Raw genomic sequence first — 21,092 nt, forward strand, 5'->3', positions numbered from 1 at the left:
GAATGGAGAGCGTCTTGGGCAAGGAATGGAGAAGCTTCTTGAAATCCGGGACTTGACTCGCCCGCAGCGCCCGAGGGCCAGGCCTAGACCGGTTCAGCAGATGAGATGGGAGGAGGCGGAGAGGGGCGGCCTGCGGCCGGGCATCTGGCCGGGCATCTGCGGGCCCCTCGGACGGCCGATGGAGAGCAGCAGGGAGAGCAGCTGCCCACAGGCACCTGCTTCAGGGCAGCAGGGCCCAAAGGTTTCTCAAACTGGGAAGCTTGGGGTTCCCACCCCGCCCCACGTGCCGGGCCCCGCCGGGTCACAACCACTGCCAAAGAATTAACGACGGTCTGTGCACGGGTTCCGAAGTGCTTTTCGTGATTAAACTAAAACCCCGTCGCTTTCAGTGGCTGGCTACCTGTGCGGATCACACATGCCAAAGGGGGGCCGTGACAGGGCGTCGCTCCAGCATGTCAGACTGAAACACAGGTGGCCCGACGTGTGTGTAGTGTCTTTTCATAAAGAATGTCCCTGAGAAGAGCGACGGGGACGGGGGCCCCGTGGGGAGGGCGCCGGGGGCGGGCGGGCCCGGAACCCCACACCTGGGCTCCCCGGCCGGCCGGCGGGACCCCGCGTCCCTCAGCGCCGCTCCGGCCTGACTGTGAAGCGGGGCCGTTCGGGGCCGCCTCCCAGCGGCGGTTGTGAGGAACAGGCCCGGCCGGGCGCAGAGTAGGCGCTCCGAGGAGGCAGCCGGCGGCCGGGGCCCTACTGTGCGCCAGGCGGGCGCCGCGGCCGCTCCCTCCCCGCCGTCGGCCCGCGCTCGCCGCCCGCGCCGCCACCCCCTCGGGTCCCTCTCGGCCGCGGGCGGGCGGGGCGACCGCACTCGGAGCCGGAGCCGGAGCCGCCGCCCGGGGCGCTCGGTCAGCCTCCGGGACGCCGGAGCGGGGCGCCACGCCGCCGCCGCCACAGGTCAGAATCCGGGGCCCCGCGGCTCTCCCGCCGCCGGTCGGCGGGGCGAGGGGGCGCGGAGGGAGGCTGCGCGCCAGGAGTCGGGACTCGGGGAGTCGGGCTGAGGGCTGAGGGCTGAGGGCTGAGGCGACCGGCCGAAGGCGCGGGCAGAGCGGGGCGACGGATGGAGGGTCGCCGGGATGGGTCCCTGGTGGGGGGTCGCGGCCCGTGGGGACGGGGCTGGCGGTCCGGGGGGAGGGTCGCGCCCCGAGAAGCGCGAGCAGACCCGGCGGGGAAGGGCGCGGGCTGCACGCGGGGCGGCGTGAGTGGCCGGCGGTCCCGCCGCCCGGAGAGGACTGGGAATCCGCGTCTCCCGCCGAGTCTCCCGCCGAGTCTCCCGCCGAGGCGCGCCGGCGTCCGGGAGCCGCTCGCGGGGAACTTGGGGGCAGAAACGCGGGGTCCCGCGCGTGGCGGTCCCGCGGCCGTGGAGTCCCGCGGGGTCTGCAGAGCCCGGACGGCGAGGCGCTGCGTGGAGTCGTCGTGCCCAGCTAGCGAGGGGCGTCCGTGGGGCCCCCGCCCCGGTGCCTGTCAGCGCTCCGCTAGCTCCGAGCCGAGTGGGGTCCGGAGGTGTGGGCCGGGCTCCCCGGGCGTCAGGGATGGAGCGTGCGCCCCCCCCCCCCCCCCCGCGCACACCCTCCCGGGTTTGGACCGGGAGCGTGAGGGTCGTGGCTCCCACGGGTGCCCGCCGCGTCGTGGCCTGGCCGAGGGGGCGGAGGGGGCGCCTCCCGGAGGCGCGGCCCCGGGCGCGGGCGCAGGTGGGTGTGCGGCCGTGGACTGGATGCCGGGTCTGGGGAGGAGCCTGGGGTGAGGGGCAGAGCCCGGAGTAGCCGCCGCGGCTTTTATATAAGGTCGGCGGCGCCGAGGGCCTCACCTCCGCGGTGCGTCGGAGGCTGCGCTGCTGGTCCCGCGGGCTCCGGGCTCAGGTGAGTCGGCGCCCCGACGGCGGCGGCTGGAAGGTGGGCTGCCGCGTCCGCCCTTCGAGGGTGGTGGTCCTGACGGGGATCCCGTCACGGGCTGTGCGCTCACTGCGGCCGTGACATCAGGGCGCTCGGGGCTGAGGATGATGGTTGGGGAACTAGTGTCATTACTAGGAAAGTTTATATATATATGTATGTGTGTGTGTATATATATATATATATATATATATATATATATATACATATATATACACACACACACATATACATATACACATACACACACATATATATACACATATACATATATATGTGTGTGTGTGTGTGTGTGTGTGTGTATATATATATATATATATATATATATATATATATATATATATATACCTGTCGTGAAGAAGCTAAAGGTTTTCTTCTTTTCTTGGGGACAAAATGTAAAACTAATTCGCGTGAGTTATCATCTGAAAACAAAACCAGGCAAGATGCTGAGCTGAGCTGGTGGAACCCCTCGCTGGACGGGAGCACCTGATCTTGCAGTGTGTTATTTCATGGCAAGTGCTGCTACCACTCATGGAACAAGTCGTACCTGGAGCCACTGCGAGGACAGGGCTGCCGTACCCTCACAATGGCAGGGCCTGGGAGCAGGGCTCGCAGATCCCAGGTGCTGGTGGTACCTGCCTGCTGCCCCTGCGGGGTCCGTCGCTCCCCAGAGCAGAACCGGCCTGGTGGTGCCAGCGGCGTAGGAGACCCTCCTGGGCAGAGGCTGACCTAGACGGGCACTGGGGCTTTTCTCTGACGGGAATACCTTCCACTCCTACTAAACTTTTATAGAAAACACGCCGAGATGCTCCCAGGTAGCATTTGGAGTGATATGTCCAAGGAGCCTGCTCAGGCTTTAAAACAGTTTCTGTGTTGTCTATTTTAAATCAGATTCACTCTAAAGTTAATACATTTCGTAGTATTACTTCAGACACACAAATTTTAAACTGATGTTGTATTCGCCCAAAAGTGAAGTTATTACAAAACCATCCATGCTTGTCATGCTGTGGACTTCTCATAATTTTCTCCTTTATTTAAATGAGATGATATTTGATATTTCACTGGCTAATAATTATATCTTAAATTAAAAGATCTTAGAATCAACTAGTGACTACGCAGTCTTTTGCAACTCACTGGGGGGAAAAACTCGTGATATAATTTTTTAAATCAAAACTTTTTCATATTTGTTTCTAGCTTTTACAAGAACTGCTATAAAAAGCATGGCATCGTGAATTATAAAGATTTGCAGAACTCCAGAGCTAAGTTTTTTGGGGCACTGTATTTTTCATTCTTTTAAATTTAAAGAAATATAATTTCTTTTTAAAAATCTTTTTAAAAATTGATTTGAGAGAGAGAGACATCAATTTGTTGTTCTTATTTATGCATCCATTGGTTGCTTCTTGTATGTACCCTGACCGGGGATCAAACCTACAACCTTGCTATATCAGGGCGATGCTGTAACCAGCAGAACTCTCCAGCCAGGGCTATAATTTCTTTTTAAAATTACTGTGACTGGTATTTTTAATAATTAAATACACTATATTCTTTGAAGAGACTAGTTTTCTTAATGTTTATTTCTTTGTATATTTCAGAATTACATTTAAAAATAATGATAATTTTTAAAAATCACAATATAATTTCAAAATCACTGTGACATTTAAATTATACTATCCCTGTGTATTAAAATTTATACAGGAGAAAAAGTGTGACTTTAGGAATATGCATTAGAAATACATTATTGATCACGGTTAATTGCTTTTAATTAGTAAGTAATAGGACTATAAACAAATACGTATATTCTGTTAATTCTCTGAAAATGGGGATATTTGCGACTAACTTTAATCATCAAAATAATTATGTGTGTGAAAGCAGTGTGAAAGGCATGCTGTGAAAACATATACAAGTATTAATACATTTCACTTCGTTTTCAAATTGTGAAATGGTTGTTAATAACAGGAGACCATCGTGAAGTAGGGAAAATACGTTAAAATAATACTTTACAAATGTTTTATATATCCTGGCCCATACTTTTACTTCTTTTATAAGATCTACATATGCCCAATGGATGGGACAGAAAATGTTAGAAATTCTAATTTGTGGGTGTTGTTCTGCTGAATTCATTGTCATTTGAATTTGGAAATATATGTCATAAGGTGTGGCAAATGTACTGGAACAAGTTTTTGGTCTCATAAGATTCCACTAAATAAATTTCGTCATAGAGGATTTTTTTGAATCACAAATCCAGAAAACTTGCTTAAGTCGCCAGTCTTTTAAGTGTAAAAATATGCCCCCTGCTTTAAATGTTAATCTGAATTTCTAACTTGCTTTTCTTAGTTTTTTCCTAGGAGAGCTCCACATTAGGGTAGTTGACCTCTTGAGCTGTCCCTTTCCTCCCTTTTAAAGCCGAAAAGAAACAAAAAGGGCAGCGATTTAAAATGCTTACAAAATTCCTTCAAAACTGATCTAATTTGACTCTAAAAAATAAAATAAGACCTGTTAATAACCATGTTGAAAGTATAGATAGACCCAGAATATTACATTTCAGTTAGTTTCATGGCATTCTAGATATAAAATATTAAATTGAAGAGTATTCGTAATCTTCATGGATTTTCTTATTAACTATTTGTATTTTATCACAATACAGACGTAGATTTGGAGGAGTTATAGGAATGTTTTATAAAACATATTATTTTATAAAAATGTCAGGTTTTAGTTTTTATTTACCTAAAATACTTAGGTAGGTTCTTGAAAGGAAAACGGTACCACTACAATAGGCCGTATTTTGGGGAAAACTTTTGCAGATATTAGGACAAAAGCTATCACCAATAATATTTGCTGAAGAAAAAAAAAAAAAAGAAAAACTATCACCAATAATAGTATATGCTTAAATTATTTTTTATTTTAAAAATGGGTTTATGTAATCTTAATATTTTTCTTCAACAATCAATGCAAACCAATATTTTAATAGTGGACATTCAATTCAGAATATGAATGTTTATATTTTTGACTGTTTCAATTATTATAGCGGGGCAAGTCACTATCCTTTCTACCTCTCCATTTTCTCATCTGTGAAACGGGAAAAGCATTGCAGTTATTTTACCGTGGGCTTTTTTGTATGATTTTAAGACTTTGTAAGCAAGCCTTTGTAATGTGATCTTGGACCTGAATATAATTGAGCTGATATTTTAAAGAGAACTTTTATGATTATCTGTGTTATAGCTAAATAACTCTTTTACAAATGTTAATAGTTCACCCGGTACTAATTTTGAGATTATTGTTAAGAATGAACTGAAGATAATGAATGCTTGCCGTGAGGTGATCCATTTACAAAATGTTTGTGGAAATATTTCGTCATTATTCAATTTTAAATTGTCATCATTCCCTAATTACTTCGGATAAAAATCAGCCAAATTATTTTTGTTTTGTTGATATTATCTGTATGAGTCTCACAGTGGACTCAGTGTGGATCTTCTCGTGTCAATAGTGTATGTCTAATGCATCTAGAAGGCGCCTTTTGTGCTTTTTTTAAAAAAATAAAGTTCTATTCCTTGTATATATTTATGGTCACTCTGTGAGAAGTTATTGTATGTTACCCAGGAGCAAGTTTTTTTGTATAATGAGGGCTATGATCCTTTGGATCAAAAGACAATGTAGTGTCGCTGCTTAAAAAACGAAATGGTGTGCTTATCGTGAAAACTGGGTCTTCTTTCAACAAGTTGTAACCAAAAAATTAGGCTTTAAGTAGCTTAAAAAGTGATAAATTTTCCTTATGAATTGTTAATTAATACATTTTATTGTGAAGTGTCCCCTATGCAAGAAAGTAAGAGACTTGGTTTCAGGCCTGCACCCCACTGTGTTCCTAGAATTTAGAGCTATAAAGCCCAAGTATGGACATAGCTAAAAGGAAGGGGAAGCAAAGGGCACAGACAGGCTTAGGCCAGTGCCTGTAGGTGAGTGTTCCATTTTTCTGGGCTTTCCCTTTGGGGATGCAAAATGGGGAGTGGCATTAACTTCTTCTCTATTAAAAGGATGGCTTGGGCTTTCTCAGAGTCATTGCTTTACCTTCTATTCCTGTGACTAGGTCACTTTCAATTTGAAAACCTTTTTGGGGGGCAGTGAGTTTCTTTTCCCTACTGCGATTTCTCAGATATAAAGGAAAGAAATGAAGCTATCAATTTATGTAATATAATCAGTTAAAATAGAGATTTCAAACCTTGCCGTCAGGATTTAAACTAGATCACATAATGGTTTCGTTCAATTGGGTTCAATATCCGTTTAGGGAACATCCCCCCCCAGCCCCCCCCCCCCCCCAGCATTGATTTTAGAAAATAAATTCATTGCAAGTTTTAACTGATTTTTAAAAAGTTTAATTTGTGAACTCCTCTAAGAGAACTATAGTATGTGGTTAAGACTAATTAAGACATATTTCCTGACCTTTTGAGAAGAGTTCATATTAGTATAAACCTGGGGTAAGAAGTCTTTCACAGTTTACCATAGATAAGTAGACAGTAGATATGAGGGAGGTAGAAAAATAGGGAAATACCCTGAGTAGGAGTGTAAGAGATTTCTGTATGCTCAACTCCCACAGTCAGCAGGTTGCGTAGTTACTGAGCATAGAACTAAAATATAAGGTTGGTTTCTAAGAATTTACCCTGCTCCATGATGAAATCATAGAATTTTAGAATAGCTTTAAGTTGTAAAGTCGCCATTTATCACTGTTATTCTCCGTGGCTTTATAAGTTGCCTCTGTGAAAGTAAATAGAAAGAGGATATTCGTATCCTGTATGTCTAAGGAATAAATTTTCCTTTATAGTGAAGGCAGTGGGGAAACATACCTGTCAGACTGCCAGAATGCCATGATGAAACACTGCAAAGAACCCCTTAACCTTGACCCCACCTCACTGGCTGTCATTCCTCCTCTAAAACTGACTTTGTCATTTGAAAGTTTGGAGTCCACTTTCAAAATGCTAGTATTTCTAGCAAGGTTAATTCTTTAAATCACCATCAGCAGAAATTTGAGAAATTAGTTCCTCGTTTCCTTGCTGTCTGAAAATGAGGCCTTTAAGGGATAGAAAGCACTCCTATTTGAAAGAGAAGGAAAAATAAAATGAAAGCAATTCATGTCCCAGTTTCTCCATAAATCAGCATTCATGAGACAAAATATGAAAACAGCTATTTGAAATAGTGACAGGAAAGGATATATTCTCCCCCCAAATTGTCTTTATTTTTCTCTTTAAAATCAACACAAGTTGAGCTCGGCCAGTGTGTCTCAGTGGTTGAGCATTGACCTGTGAACCAGGAGGTCACAGTTCAATTCCGGGTCGGGGTTGCAGGCTCAACTGGGGATCATGTAGGTAGCAGCCAATCGGTGATTCTCTCTCTCCCTCTCCCTTCCTCTCTAAAATCATTTAAAAAAAACACAAAAAACCCCACAAGTTGTAATTCATTCTTGAATCATTTTTTTCCTTCAAAGAAATCAAGTTGTTTTTCCCAAACATCAATTTACCTATGAAATTTTATCATAATTAAGGTAAATGTTGGTTAATGTAATCAATTATCTGAATATTATTTCTCACTGTGCCTTCTATTTTCTCTGTGATGTCAGACAAATTATCTAGTCTTTACATGAATTAATTCTTCCAGACTTTTATTTTTTTAATCCTCACCCGAGGATATTTTTCCATTGATTTTTAGAGAGAATGGAGAGAGAGGGGAAAGAGAGAGAGAAATATCGATGTGAGAGAAATACTAGTACATCAATTGGTTGCCTCCTGCATGAACCCCGACCAGGGCCTGGGCCCGGGAGGAGCCTGCAACCTAGGTACATGCCCTTGACCAAAATTGAACCCGGAACCCTAATTCTTCCAGACTTTTCAAGTAGCTTTCTGATAAATTGAAATGAGGGGACTCTTTCGATCTCATCAGAAAAAAGTACACTGAAGAAGTATAAATAATATTTAATGCTTTGGAAAATCTACAGATCATAAAATGTCATATATGCTTTATTTTTATTTTTTTGCCAAAAATAGTTATGGCAAGCCAACACATCTCAATTAGAAATAGTAGAGGCTTAGTAGCAACCTCAAAAGCAAATTAATTAATTCTGTGAATCAGCTGATAGGTAGTGTTTAACAGTTAGGTATTGGACACCACATGCCTATGACTAAGCATATTGCTTATTTGTCACTCACTTTTCCACAGTATTGTTGAAGTCTGAATCTAAAGCACAAAATCTCAAAGTCTTACCTTACTAAATGTTGTTCTTTTCTGTCAGTTGGTGATCACTTATATAAATAACTTTTGCATGTAGAAAAGTACGTATATAAGTTCTCTCTCTTGTTTTATACAGTGGATAGAGTTTATGAAAGAGAAAACATATGAATGGTGTATATATAAATAAATAAGATAATTTAACAAATTATTTGCATATGTCAATAAAATCCAGAAGAGTGAAGAAAATACCCAGGCATTTGCCAATGTAGGATTACTACATATTCCCTGAAGCATTTGGAACTCATTCGAAACATCCTGAGTTTATTTAAGGCAATATAATATATTTTTAAACTTTGTTTTCAGCAAGGTCCAAATTGTTGATCTTTAGGACTAAAGTAGTACAATGTCTACAAAAAATATAGGTTATCAGTTTCTTGAAACAGGTTCTGACTGGGTTTTATTCTTCTTTCTATTTCCAGCCTATAGCACATATAGGCACTCAATAAATATTTTAATAACAATACAGAAATAATCTAAGGCAGTGTTTCTCAAGGTGTGGTCCTTGGACCAGCAGCATCCGAAAACTTGGTAGAAATACAAATTCTCAGGCCCTACCCCATACCAACTGAATCAGAAACTATGGGGATGTGTTTTAACAAGCTCTCCAGGGAATTCTGATGTATACTGTTTTGGAACCCCTCACTCAAGATGATTTCTGCCTCTAATCTGATAGCCCAGAGTCCGTTGGTTAGTGCACTTAGTTTGAATTATTTTTAGTAGGCCTTACCCTTGCCTACAGTTAAGTTCTTTGCCATATTCTGCGGAGTGGTAGAATCTCTTGGGATCATCCTGTAAAATTACCTTTATTAGTCTGACATTTTATTACTTAAATACGCTCATTGTTATTGTTGATATGCTTGTATCAAAAAAAGCTAGGTGACTCACTTCTTAGTCCAAGTGTCACTCATCTTAGAATGGTTCTTCTCACCTTAGAATGGTTGCTAGGATCCTGAGTCTCCAAGTTCAAAGAGTACAACTTCAAAGATTGGATTTTATAAGATCACCAAGGATGCTCTGCCCCTAGAGGATTCACATTAAACAGACTTAAAAGATAATGGATTTGTAAACCTTAATTCCCGATTAGTAATAGAAAACATGGCCTTCCTAGTGATTATCGATAGTTGTGGGTTGTTGTTTTTTTATTCTAAATTTCTGTTATTCTGGAATGAAGAAACTTGTAGTCTCCTATGTTTCTGAAGTCACTGTGATTTAGTCCAGGCTGTTTAGAAAGCAATTGGGCAATATATCACATACTCTGATGCTTCACCCCCACTTCTGGGACTTCTTCAAAAGAATGGAGGATATAGGAAAAGCCACACACAAAAACATTCATAAAAGCATAGTTATAGGAACCAATATTTGGAAATAACTTAAATATTTGGTTAGGTAAATTATGGTGTAATTACTAGGTGAAATGTTATACAACTATCAATGGCAATTTAGAAAACTAGCAAACCTGAAAAATACTAAGTTAAAATGTATGTGCTCTATTGATTGCAACCTTAATAAACATATGTATATGAAAACATCTGGAAGGGAATATACAAATATTATGACTGTTATATTAACACATTAAGTGCCCAGCCTGCTTTGTCTTCTGGACGGAAAGTGCAGTGTCAGCCACTGGTAACTGACTGGTCCTTAACGTGTTAAAAGAGTGAGGTTATGGAAGTCTTTTTTTGTTGTTTCTATATATTTCTCTTTTCCAAAGTTTAGCCAATAATGTAAAATTACTTCTATAATTAAAAACATACACTTATAGCTTTTTTGTGTGTGTCTGTGACGCTGATCAGTAAAAATCTAGGCAAAGGATAACTTAAACATTAAAAATCCTCTAGATATTTTATTCCTTTAAAGCCACTGAAGATAATGTAAGGCACTGCATGATTCTGTTCTGTTATACCCAATTTTATTTCATAATTTATGTCACATATTTACTCTTTGCTATACCAGCCTCTATCTGGGAGAGAAAAATATCCCATCTCTGTTACAGTCTCTTAGTTTTGTTCAGCCATCCATAGGGTTTGATTTCATTGATTTCTTTGGGTCTGCGTTCTCTTTAATATAATTAGACAGTGACAAACACCTTTTTAAAAACAGTTTCCAATTATTTTTTAAAGTCATCCTCATTTAAATTTTTTAAGAAAAGTATGTATATATACTATACTTTCCCCAAAATTATTATTTTAAGAAAAAAGTTGCTTTATTAGCTGTTAGGGATTTGAAATGTTCTATATATCTACATATATGTGTGTATATATGTGTATATATACACACATATATAATATCTACACAAATGCACACATGTGTATAACACATGCAGAAATAGCCTTTGAATTAATTAATTTTTCCTTTTTTCCCCCTGTTGCATTGTTTTAGAAATCTCAAAGGAAAAATAAAGTGGTTTGCCTTTGACCCAGGTTACATTTTTCTTGTCACTTTATTTGGGATTTTTTTTTTTTTTTTTTTTAAACAACTTGTATCAGCCCGATGACTTTAAACTATCTAAATGAAAACAAAGTTCTAAAGCTTTTTAGAAATTTTATATTAGGGATACTAATTCTCTCTTTTTTCTGCCTCCCACATTTCTTCTTTTTTAAAAAAAATCTATTTTTATTGATTTCTAAAAAGAAGGAAGAGGGAGAGAGAGATAGAAACATCAGTGATGAGATAGAATCATTGATTGGCTGCCTCCTGCATGCCCCCCTCTGCGGATTGAGCCCACAACCTAGGCATGTGCCCTGACTGGGAACCCTGACTTCCTGGTTCATAGGTCGCGGCTCAAACATTGAGCCACACCAGCCGGGATGCCGCCCCCATTTCTGATGATTTAATCCTTAATACAACTCAAGGAAAACCCAAACTAACAAATTCAGTTTATAGCTCTTAGAATTTGTTTGTGGGTAACACAAACTTGATATGAGCAAGTCTAAGAAGATCCTTTTTAATGAAGATTTATTTATTCACGAAATATTATTGAGCTTCTATTTTGTGCCAAAAGTTATTTTAGAGGAGGATAAAGCAATGAAGAAGGCAGACAAATTACATCTCTCCAGGAGTTTATGATTATTATTATTATCTAGATCTAACAACAACATTAGTGGGAAAGATGATAACTGAAAGGAGGCCACAGTCTGGCCCCGGCCTTGTGGCTAGGCAGCATTGCTAGGCTAACATGGAGTTAAGTGACTAACTTTGAATTATGTCTGCCATAGGGGAAAACCTGTGTCCTTATTTTTTCTAGATCTCTTATTATTATTATTTAAATATATTTGTATTGATTTCAGAGAGAAAGGGAGAGGGAAAGGAATAGAAACATCAATGATGACAGAGAATCATTGATTGGCTGCCTCCTGCTTGCCCCTCACTGGGAATTGAGCCCTCAACTGGGGCATATGCCCTTGACCAGAATTGAACCCAGGACCCTTCAGTCTGCAGTCTGACACTCTATCCACTGAACCAATCCAGCTACATCAATCTCTTATTATTATTTTAGGTTATATGTATGTGTTATGAATTGTATATTATATATAACTAGAGGCCCAGTACACGAATTTGTGCATGGGTGGGGTCTGGCCAGCCTGCCGCAATGGGGGCCGATCAGGCTGGGCTGGCGGAGGGGAGGGGACGCGGGAGGTTGGCCTGTTAAGAACTTATCCGTGTTTAGAATATAATATTTGAATAAAAGGAGACCAAGATCCTATTTCAAATGACCCGTCAAATTAATTTTATAGCAATATCCAACTTCTATATTTACAATCAAATTATCTAATTACATTTCCGTTCTGATTTTAAATTTACAGAAGATATCTTATTGACCTCTTAGAATAAACTCTGAACATGAAACTTTTGGGGGGGAAAGATAAGTAAAGTAAATTTTGAAGGAACTTATATGAAGTAAAATGGAATTGATTTTCATACTTAGAGTGACATGGAATATTAGAATGCAGCTCAGTGCAGATATAACCAAAACTTTCAAATTTTGTAAATATTATCACAGTGTATTCAATACCACAAACTCCATATACATTTATTGAATGACCACTCACTTCTCAGCACCAAATATCTTCATATGAGAAACAATATCTGCCCACCTGGAAACATGGCCTTACAGATAGTGAGACAGGTGCTTTTCAGAATTGAGACTACACAACGCTGGGTAGGTGAACCAGCACCTAGCAGTAGGTAGGCAAATAACCACAGCTCTGTAAAAGGTGACAAGATAAGTAAGTGATTGAACTCAGCATGTTGGCAAGGCTGTGTCTTTAGGCCATTCACAGGATTTATGCTGTGTATTCCACTATGCCTGCTGGAATACTCTTTGATCCTAACAAAGCCCAATATGTACACAAAATTATTATGTTTTTACTATTGCACATTTAGTTTTTAAATGTCAGGTTGATTTCCTTTGTCATACAACGTGTGTGTGAAATATTTACCCCAGCCACCAGCTTTTAAACTCAGAAAATACAAACTAATTTTAATCTTAACTGAAGTAAAACAGAAGACAGATCAACTCTGAAATGTAACCTAATGTGGATATTACACATTTTCTTTGCTGTCATACCTTACAATTTTTATGTACAAGTTCTGTACACCAATCAAAATTGTTTATTCTTAACAGATAGGAATGAATGTTGTATATGTACTACATACCTTCCCAAATTCACAGTCTATAACACAGGGGATGGGTGCATTATAAATACTTTGTAAATATTTTTAACTTGATTTACAATTTTGAGGACTTTTGCTTTTTTCAGTGTCACTTGTAAGAGATACTCAGTGCTACTATTCTCCACATTTTTAGGGAATTTCCTAAATTACTCTTTAAAATGTTAATTTCTATTTTATGTAGCATTTTTATGGTACATAATGATATGAAATTAATGCCAAAATACGTTTACATTTTGCTATTCTAAAGAGGCAAAATGGCATATGAAAGGGAAAAAATGTTAATTATAGACTTCAGCATTCTGTGTTAAAATGTTTAGGTGTTCTGGTCAGAAGAACAGGTTTTAAATGGCCTAAGGGCCAGAGCACTGTTTTACATTCTTCTTTGGAGCCTTCCAATGGGAACTGTAACAAATCCTATTTAATGTTACTGCTGGAGAAAAGTTCACAGTAATGTACAATATGAAATGTTATTTACACTTAGTACTCATGCATCAAATAAAACTAGTTCTCTTTCAAACTTTTTGTTAAGTGTTAGGTAAAACACTATCAAGTTTTGGCCTATTAATTTGTCATGATATATAAAAAATGTAATTAATTAGCTATTTCATACATGAATCACAAGTATTATCATCATAATTATTTAACAGTTAATCTCCTTTTACAAGGTAGAGATGGGTTTATGAGCACCTTCAAGTCAGAATACCAAGACATTGATTTACATGTAAAAGCGAAGCAAATAAACAAACCTTTTTTTTTAATGTGACCTTGTGACATCTCCGAACACTCACATTTAGTAGGCCTTCCTCTGTGGATGTAGGACCAAGGTAGGAGTCTATTAACAAAAGATCAATGCAGGGAATTTGTACCTTCTCCACCCTTGGGCACCTGCCATTATCCCCCTGCAGCCACACCTGTTTATATCCTGCTAGGACAGTGATTTTCAACTGGTGTGTTGGTGTGCTGCAAGTGGCACACTGGTATGAAGCAAGAATTTTTAAAACATGCAATACCTGACTTTTTAGTTAGGGGCACTGACCTTTTTTTCCAGATTATCAAACAGAAAATGACAACAGTGAACACAGCAATAGCTGCCTGGTCTGAATGCCCTGTCTTGAACCATAAATATATAGGTCATATAATAGAGTTGCATCTTACTGGTCACATTGCAGAATAAGGTTGCATCTGACTAGTTAATTCTTGGTACCAGAAATCTTTATATATAAGTATAGGCACCTGATTTTTTTAAAAGTCACTTTGGAGCAAAAAGGGTAGGTAATTACTATTATTATTATTTTTAAATCGATCAAAATTATACCTACTTTTCTTAGGTTTGCAAAAAATATAATGTATTCTTTGGTGTGCCACAGAATTTTCATAGTTATGTGTGCCATGAGATGAAAAAGGTTGAAAATTGCCCTGGTAGACACAATACCAAGAGAAAGAAGCAAAGTGGTAGGGAGGATAGAACATGATAGAAGGAAGTATAAAAAACTGAAACAACTTTGAAGCTCTCATTGATGATACAGACTTTAATTCCCTTAATTTATTATTCATTTATATATGACCGTGAATTGCACACATGTTCAAGTAGGTTCTAGGAGGCACAAAGGGAGATACCAAAGCTTCTAGAACTAGAATTGTATAACCTACACGAATCAAAAAGAGGTAAATTTAATTGTTGTAACCAATAATTCAAAGCAGTATACGATTAAAGACTAAAATTAGTAAGGCAGAAAACAAATGCTACAAAAATTCAGAGAATGGTAAGATCAGTGTGGCATGGAGAATAGAATATATACAGGAAAATTTGACTTCAAAAGTTCAGGGATTGACAGAGTAACCTTATGAGGAAAAACAAAACAAAACAACAAACAGCTAAAAAATATACAGAAAAATAAACAAAGAAGGGAATCAAAGTACAATTCCATTCATATGAAATATCCAGAATAGATAAATCTAAAGAGATAGAAAGCAGATTAGTAGTTGCCAGGACCTGGGGAAAAGGGAGGCAGAATGACTGCTTAATGGGTACAGGATTTCCTTTTGAGGCGATTAAAATGTTTTGGAAATAGATAGAGGTGTTGGTTGCACAGCTCTAAGAATATACTAAATGCCACCCACTTGTATGTTTTTAAACAGTGAATTTTATGTTCTGTGAATTTTACCTCAAAAAATAAAATTCAGAGCTTGAGATAGCTGAAGAGGGGGGAAGAACATCCAGTGTAAGAAAACAAAGCCTTAGAATAAGCATGGATTTGGAGAAGGAATTTTGCAGAGATCAACCCATTTGACGTGGCGAATACATGTATGTGAGTTAGTGAGAAATATATTTGGAGATATAGATTTTTCGTTAACATGACAAAGGATCTGGAATGCAGGCAAAGCAGTGTGGATATTATCTTAAAAGGAGTGATAAGATTCCAGGTCTTGAGAAGAGGAGTGAGATTATTTTGTCAGAAGATTAATCTGGCAGTAGTGTGCAGAGAAAGCAGTTAGGAGGCTATCACAAAATCTGGACATAAATATGAGGAGGGCCTAGGAATGAAGAAGGAGGAAAATGTGAGACATGAAAAAAGCAGTGAGTGATACTCCAACTATGGTCTATGGACTGATGTTGCTCATAAACCCGTAGTTGCTGACTTGACACAAGGCAACTATAGATTTGAGGATAAGCGTTTAAAAACCTTTATATTAGCCCTGGCCAGTTTGGCTCAGTGGATAGAGCATCAGCCTGTGGACTGAAGGGTCCCAGATTTGATTCCAGTCAAGGGCATATGCCTGGGTTCCAGGCTCAATCCCCAGTTAGGGGCGTGCAGGAGGCAGTCGATCAATGATTAGCTCTCATTATTGATGTTTCTATCTCTCTCTCCCTCTCCCTTCCTCTCTGAACTACAAGTTACATTTCCCTAAATGTGAAGCAAATTCTATTTTAAACATATCTGTACAGTTAGTTCCACAGTTTTTTTACAGGAAAATACTATTCTTTAATGCCTTCTCAGCCATCATTTATTTCCAATTTTAATATTTGTAGTTCCTCTTCCATGTGATATTTTTCACGAGTAATGCAAATTTCTGCAGCAGTGAGTTACGTAAATCACAGTCATGCTGCTGATCCTGAAGTCATTTGTTCTTGCTCCTGTGATGAAATGTCATGGTTGATCAAGACTAGGCATGACTACCCATTTTGGGAATGTCTTTGTGATTCCATTTTTATGTCAATGAAAGTTCAAATAACTTTTATTATCCAACTTATTTCACTTAGTTATTACAGGCTTAAACTATTATTGTCAACATTTAGCAGATAGAATTATGACAGATTAATTGCACTTTGGAGGATCTGGAGGACTTAGACTCATAGGAATATCCTCGCTGTATTTTGGGGAATTCTTAAATAAGGTACATTATTTTCAGAAGGATTATTTAAGTGCTTGTGGTATCAGGTGAAGAAAAAGGTTAGCTAAAGAATAAACAATTTCATTTTAAGTCTGGTAGAATATTTTGTTAAAATAGTTCATTTTCATTATGTGTTATTAAAACAGCTTATACTTTTTATTAGAATATATGTAAAATTTTGAATTGTGCCTAGAACAGTATTTGGTATATAATAGGTACTCAATAAATACTTATTGATTCTTGTTCATTGAATGTGGAGTGATGGTGGACAAAGCCTTTCAAATGGACAAATAGTATGAGCAGAGGCACAGAAGTAGGGAAAATGTGAGTTTAGAGAAAAGCAAAGATGGCTCCTGAAAGTAACATGTATGTGTAATTACCAATTACACATAATTTATTGGCTAAATAATTTTGGTGGCTTATTAATTTCTGCACAATATTTAAAATACTAATGATCCTTTCTGATGCTTATATCCAAAGTGAATAGGTAAGCTTAAATACCAAAAGTTATTAACTCTGACTAATCTGAATTTCTGAGCCTCTCCTCTCCTTTCTACCTTCTTCCTTCTTTTCTTCTCCCCTCCTTCCCCCCCGTACCCCTCTTATTCTCTCCCTTATTCTCTCTCTTATTCTCTCCCTTTCTCACCTTTTTCTTCATTCCTGATGTTTCCCATATTCAAGTCTCTTTTCTTTGTTTACTTTTTTTGTTTCTGTTTCTCTCCCTGCAATGACTCCCTTCGTTTTTGTTTCCCAGTTCCCAGCATCTCTTTCTTCAGTTAGGTCTTTAACTATAATATGGAGGTGAAATATATTTCTGTATGCTAATCAAATGATGAAGTAAGGTTATTTTTCTTTGTTGAGATATAATTGACATATAAAATTGTAAGATATTTAACATATATCATGATGATTATTTATATATATATATAATATAAGATTCCCTCCATCTAGTTAATTAACACATCCAATCACCTCACGTATTTTTTTTGTGTGTGAGAGAACATTTAAGTTCAACTCTCAGCAAAATTAAGTTATACAATACAGTGTTATCAATTATAATCACCACTAGAAGCCCGGTGCACACGAAATTCGTGCACATGTAGGGTCTCTAGGCATGGCCGGTGATGAGGGCCGGCTGGGGCCTTCCTTCATTCCCTGCCACCCCCTGCTGGTCTGCGAACATCATAGTGATCGATCGAACCCCCGGTCTCCGGTCGAACTCCCGAGGGGACAATTTGCATATTATATATGCAAATATATATTAAATATATATATATACATACACACACACATATACATACAAATACACATACACATACACACACGCATATACACACACACTACATTAGGGAGGTTTTTATTCTAAATTTAATGTGAAAAAAAGTTTATGCTGCTCTTTCTGAGACTAAATAAAATTAGTTTTAACTTATAAATGATGTTGATTGATTTTTTTTTTTTTTTTTACAAATTATTGAATCCCTAATCTTCAAGTTAGGAGAAGGGGATCAATAGACTTTAATTAATGAATCCTGGTAAAGCATAATGTCTTCTTGAATTAACTCCTAATTCTCTTTAGTAACCTTAATTCCTATTTTTTTTCTAAACAGAAAATATATTACATGATCCTTTAGCATCTAATTGCATCTTTATATATGCAGTTACACAAGAGCTGGAATATTTGTCCATTACATTAATTCTTTATCCCCAGAGCCTAGAACACTGCTAACAAATATCAGATGCTCAGCAAATAGTTGTTGCTTTTTATTTCAAATCTGCAAGCCCATTCTACTTGCTAATCCTAAATAGCTATCATGATTATTAGAGTAACATTAATCATTAGGATAACTTAGTTTATGATCGATTTATAAATGTAACCATACAATTTCATATTTAGAGAATGTTTTCATTTAATTCAGTCTACCTTTTAGTCATAGCCAAAACATCATTTTACTATCCTTCTAAAGGACTCATTTTAATTATCTCAAGCATCAAAAAAGTAATCTAGCTATTAATAGTAATAGTTAATATTTATTGAGCATTTATCCTGTATTAAGATCTATTTTAAGCACATTACATACATTATCTCATTTTATTCTTTCAACAATCATGTAAGGTATACACTGTTATCTCTGTTTTGCAGATGAAGAAACAAGCACAGAAATAAAAAAATAAGTTGCCAAGCACCCTATCTTGCACTCTTTAGCAAGAACCTAATTGTCCAGTATTTAACTTGACAGAGCATGAGATGTCTACACCTCACCACCACCATTGCACACTTAACAATTAGATCTACACGAGAATTACCATATTCAGGTGTAACCATGAATTATATCTAAACTTTTAGTTGTTCTGGTTCACTGCAAATCTGTTTATGTATCTTATAAGTGATGAGCAACTTGCTAATATTAGATCACCAAATGTTCAATTTATATTGAATAACTTCACCACCACTTAAAATCAACCACTGTTAGGAGATTCTTTATTTCTATTTTTCTTTCTTTCTTAAATTACTCTTAAACTAAAATGAAGTAATTTTATTTTGTCATCCCAGGATATAGAGGTCATTTAATAGCAAATTTTGTATGGCCATTATAAAAAATCTAGGGAAGGCTGTAATTGAGTCTGCCCTCTAATGGAATCAATTGGTAATTTTGAGGAGGGGAGGGAAGTAGTAGATCCATGTATTTTGTTTGATGGGATAAAAATTAGTCGTTTGGGAGTATTCATATTCTTACAATTTCCCCAGTTTACCAAAGAGACTTTTCATTTGACAATATAACACCCTCTTCCCTTTCCCTCCCTTCCCTTTAGAAAGTTACCAGTTCAGCTCCTAGATTTTTGTGACAAAGTATTGGTGAATGAGTGGAAAGGGACTGGACATGAAAAGCTGGAAGAGATTTAAGTTGATATATATAATAAAGTGCTGGAGAGGAAGGAGAGATTATGAAATTACTGGGCTGAGAAGGGGAAAGTGTTTAGTTGGGAAGGCTTTAATGAAGGAGATACTTTGGAGAGAATGGTGTATGAAAAAAAATCGAAGGGAAGGGGGAAAATATTTGGAGAAAGGAGATGAAGGAAGGGTTGGTTGTGGATATAAATTGAATCTCCTTTATTGTACTTTAAAAGACAAGTAGAGAGCGGAATTTCTTTTAATCTTGCAGGGAACAAGAAGTGCTCCAATTATGTGTTGAATTGTGTTTCTTTACTTCTTCAGAGGGAGAAGTCAGTTTGGGTGATATTGAATTTGAGGTTCCTGAAGAATCTCAGACAGGGGTGTTCAAAAGAAACATGGAAAAACAGATTTAGAACTCTTGAGAGAAGAGTTGTGATTAGAGAAGAAAATTTGGGAGCTACTATCAAGTGTTTATGGGTGACAATGAGACCAAGAAGGAACTTGCAGAACACATAAAATAGAAGGTCTCAGAAAGAAGTGGTACCAAGAGAACAGACAAAAATAGCATTTCTGTGGTAGGGTAAGAATTCAGAGAAACTGGTCTCTGGGAAGGAAAGGGAGGAGGTAGTTTTAATAGTAGAGGATGGTCGAAATGTCAAATGCTGCAGAGGCAGGAGCCAGCTCAGACTGGCTTGTAGAAGTCAATTGTGAAATTTTCAGGATTTTTGTGAGCTGATTGTTATCCACAGCCATTATTAAAAATTAAATGGTATATACTTGCAATTTAACAAGTGGTCTTAAAAACAGAAGTAATGAACACACCAGTTGCATCACTTCCTAATTATTTTACACTTTTGAGGTGTTCATGTTGATTGTATCTGTATTGTGTAGATACTGTATACTGTTGTGTGCTACTACAGCTCTTCCTCATTCTGTTTTCAGTGACATTACATTGGTAACCTGAAATCAGTCCTGGTGGGAGCGTTTACACCACAGATATTGGCAAACACTATAAGTCAGAGTGTTTTTCCCTACAACAGTGGTTCTCAACCTTGGCTGCACCTTAGAATCACCTGGGAATCTTTTTAAAATCCCGATTTCTGGGCCTCATCCTCCGGATATTCTGTTTCTTTGTTATTAATGTTGTGACCCCACCCCATAACAAAGAAACAGAATTTCCAGAGGATGAGGCCCAGAAATTGGGATTTTAAAAAGATGCCCAGGTGATTCTAAGGTGCAGCCAAGGTTGAGAACCACTGCCCTACAAGGAGAGCCATTGTTGAACCTTTACCAGTGCACCACTGGATAAATAGAATGAAAATCAAGAAAAGTTAAATGGCTTTAGCAAGAAGGAGCTAACATGTTACTTTTGCTTGACTTTCAGTAAAAAGATAGGTGACAAATCATAGTAAAGTGGGTTGAGGAATGAAATAATGGAAAGTGAAGAAACAAATGTTCAAGTAAGTTTGAGAAGAAGTGAGTTAAACAGTTAAGCAGATTGTTATTGTTGATACTGTGTATGTTTTTAATTTAGGGCTTACAGACTATATACAATATTAATGTACTTTATTAATCTCCAAAGATGAACAACATATGCAAATATATTTTATGGTGGAAGCTTTTTTGTTGGAAAAATCTTAAGAACACATTTGGAGAAATGCTGCTATAGTATTTCACAATTAAGTTTGAAACAAATATTCTTGTTATTAAAGTTTCTTAGATTTTTTAAAGAAATATTATCAAGAATGGATGTTGAATTCAAGGGTTATTTTGCATTTTTGAGATAATCATGTTTTCTTTTTAAAATTTGACTAGTGCTCTGACCATTATTTTAATAGGTTTTCTAATATTAAGTTGTCTTTGCCTTTCTGAGATAAATGTAACTTGATTATGGTGATTTATTCTTTTAGTATACT

General features: G+C 38.5%; 1 protein-coding gene across 2 annotated transcripts in view; it reads left to right on the forward strand.

Moving 5' to 3' along the window:
• Window positions 1–876: 876 nt before the first annotated feature.
• Window positions 877–21,092, forward strand: part of PPARG (peroxisome proliferator activated receptor gamma) — a 135,053-nt gene continuing 114,837 nt past the window's right edge. The window contains exon 1 of one of the 2 annotated variants that reach the window (XM_036332213.1): window positions 877–951. The gene's annotated coding sequence lies outside the window, so the exon portion shown is untranslated. Of the gene's footprint in view, window positions 952–1,843; window positions 1,914–21,092 lie in introns of those variants that run through there. The other variant, XM_036332212.1, reaches the window with a different exon arrangement.

Source organism: Myotis myotis, unplaced genomic scaffold (genome assembly GCF_014108235.1).
Source record: "Myotis myotis isolate mMyoMyo1 unplaced genomic scaffold, mMyoMyo1.p scaffold_m19_p_13, whole genome shotgun sequence".
NCBI classification, from domain to species: Eukaryota; Metazoa; Chordata; class Mammalia; order Chiroptera; family Vespertilionidae; genus Myotis; species Myotis myotis.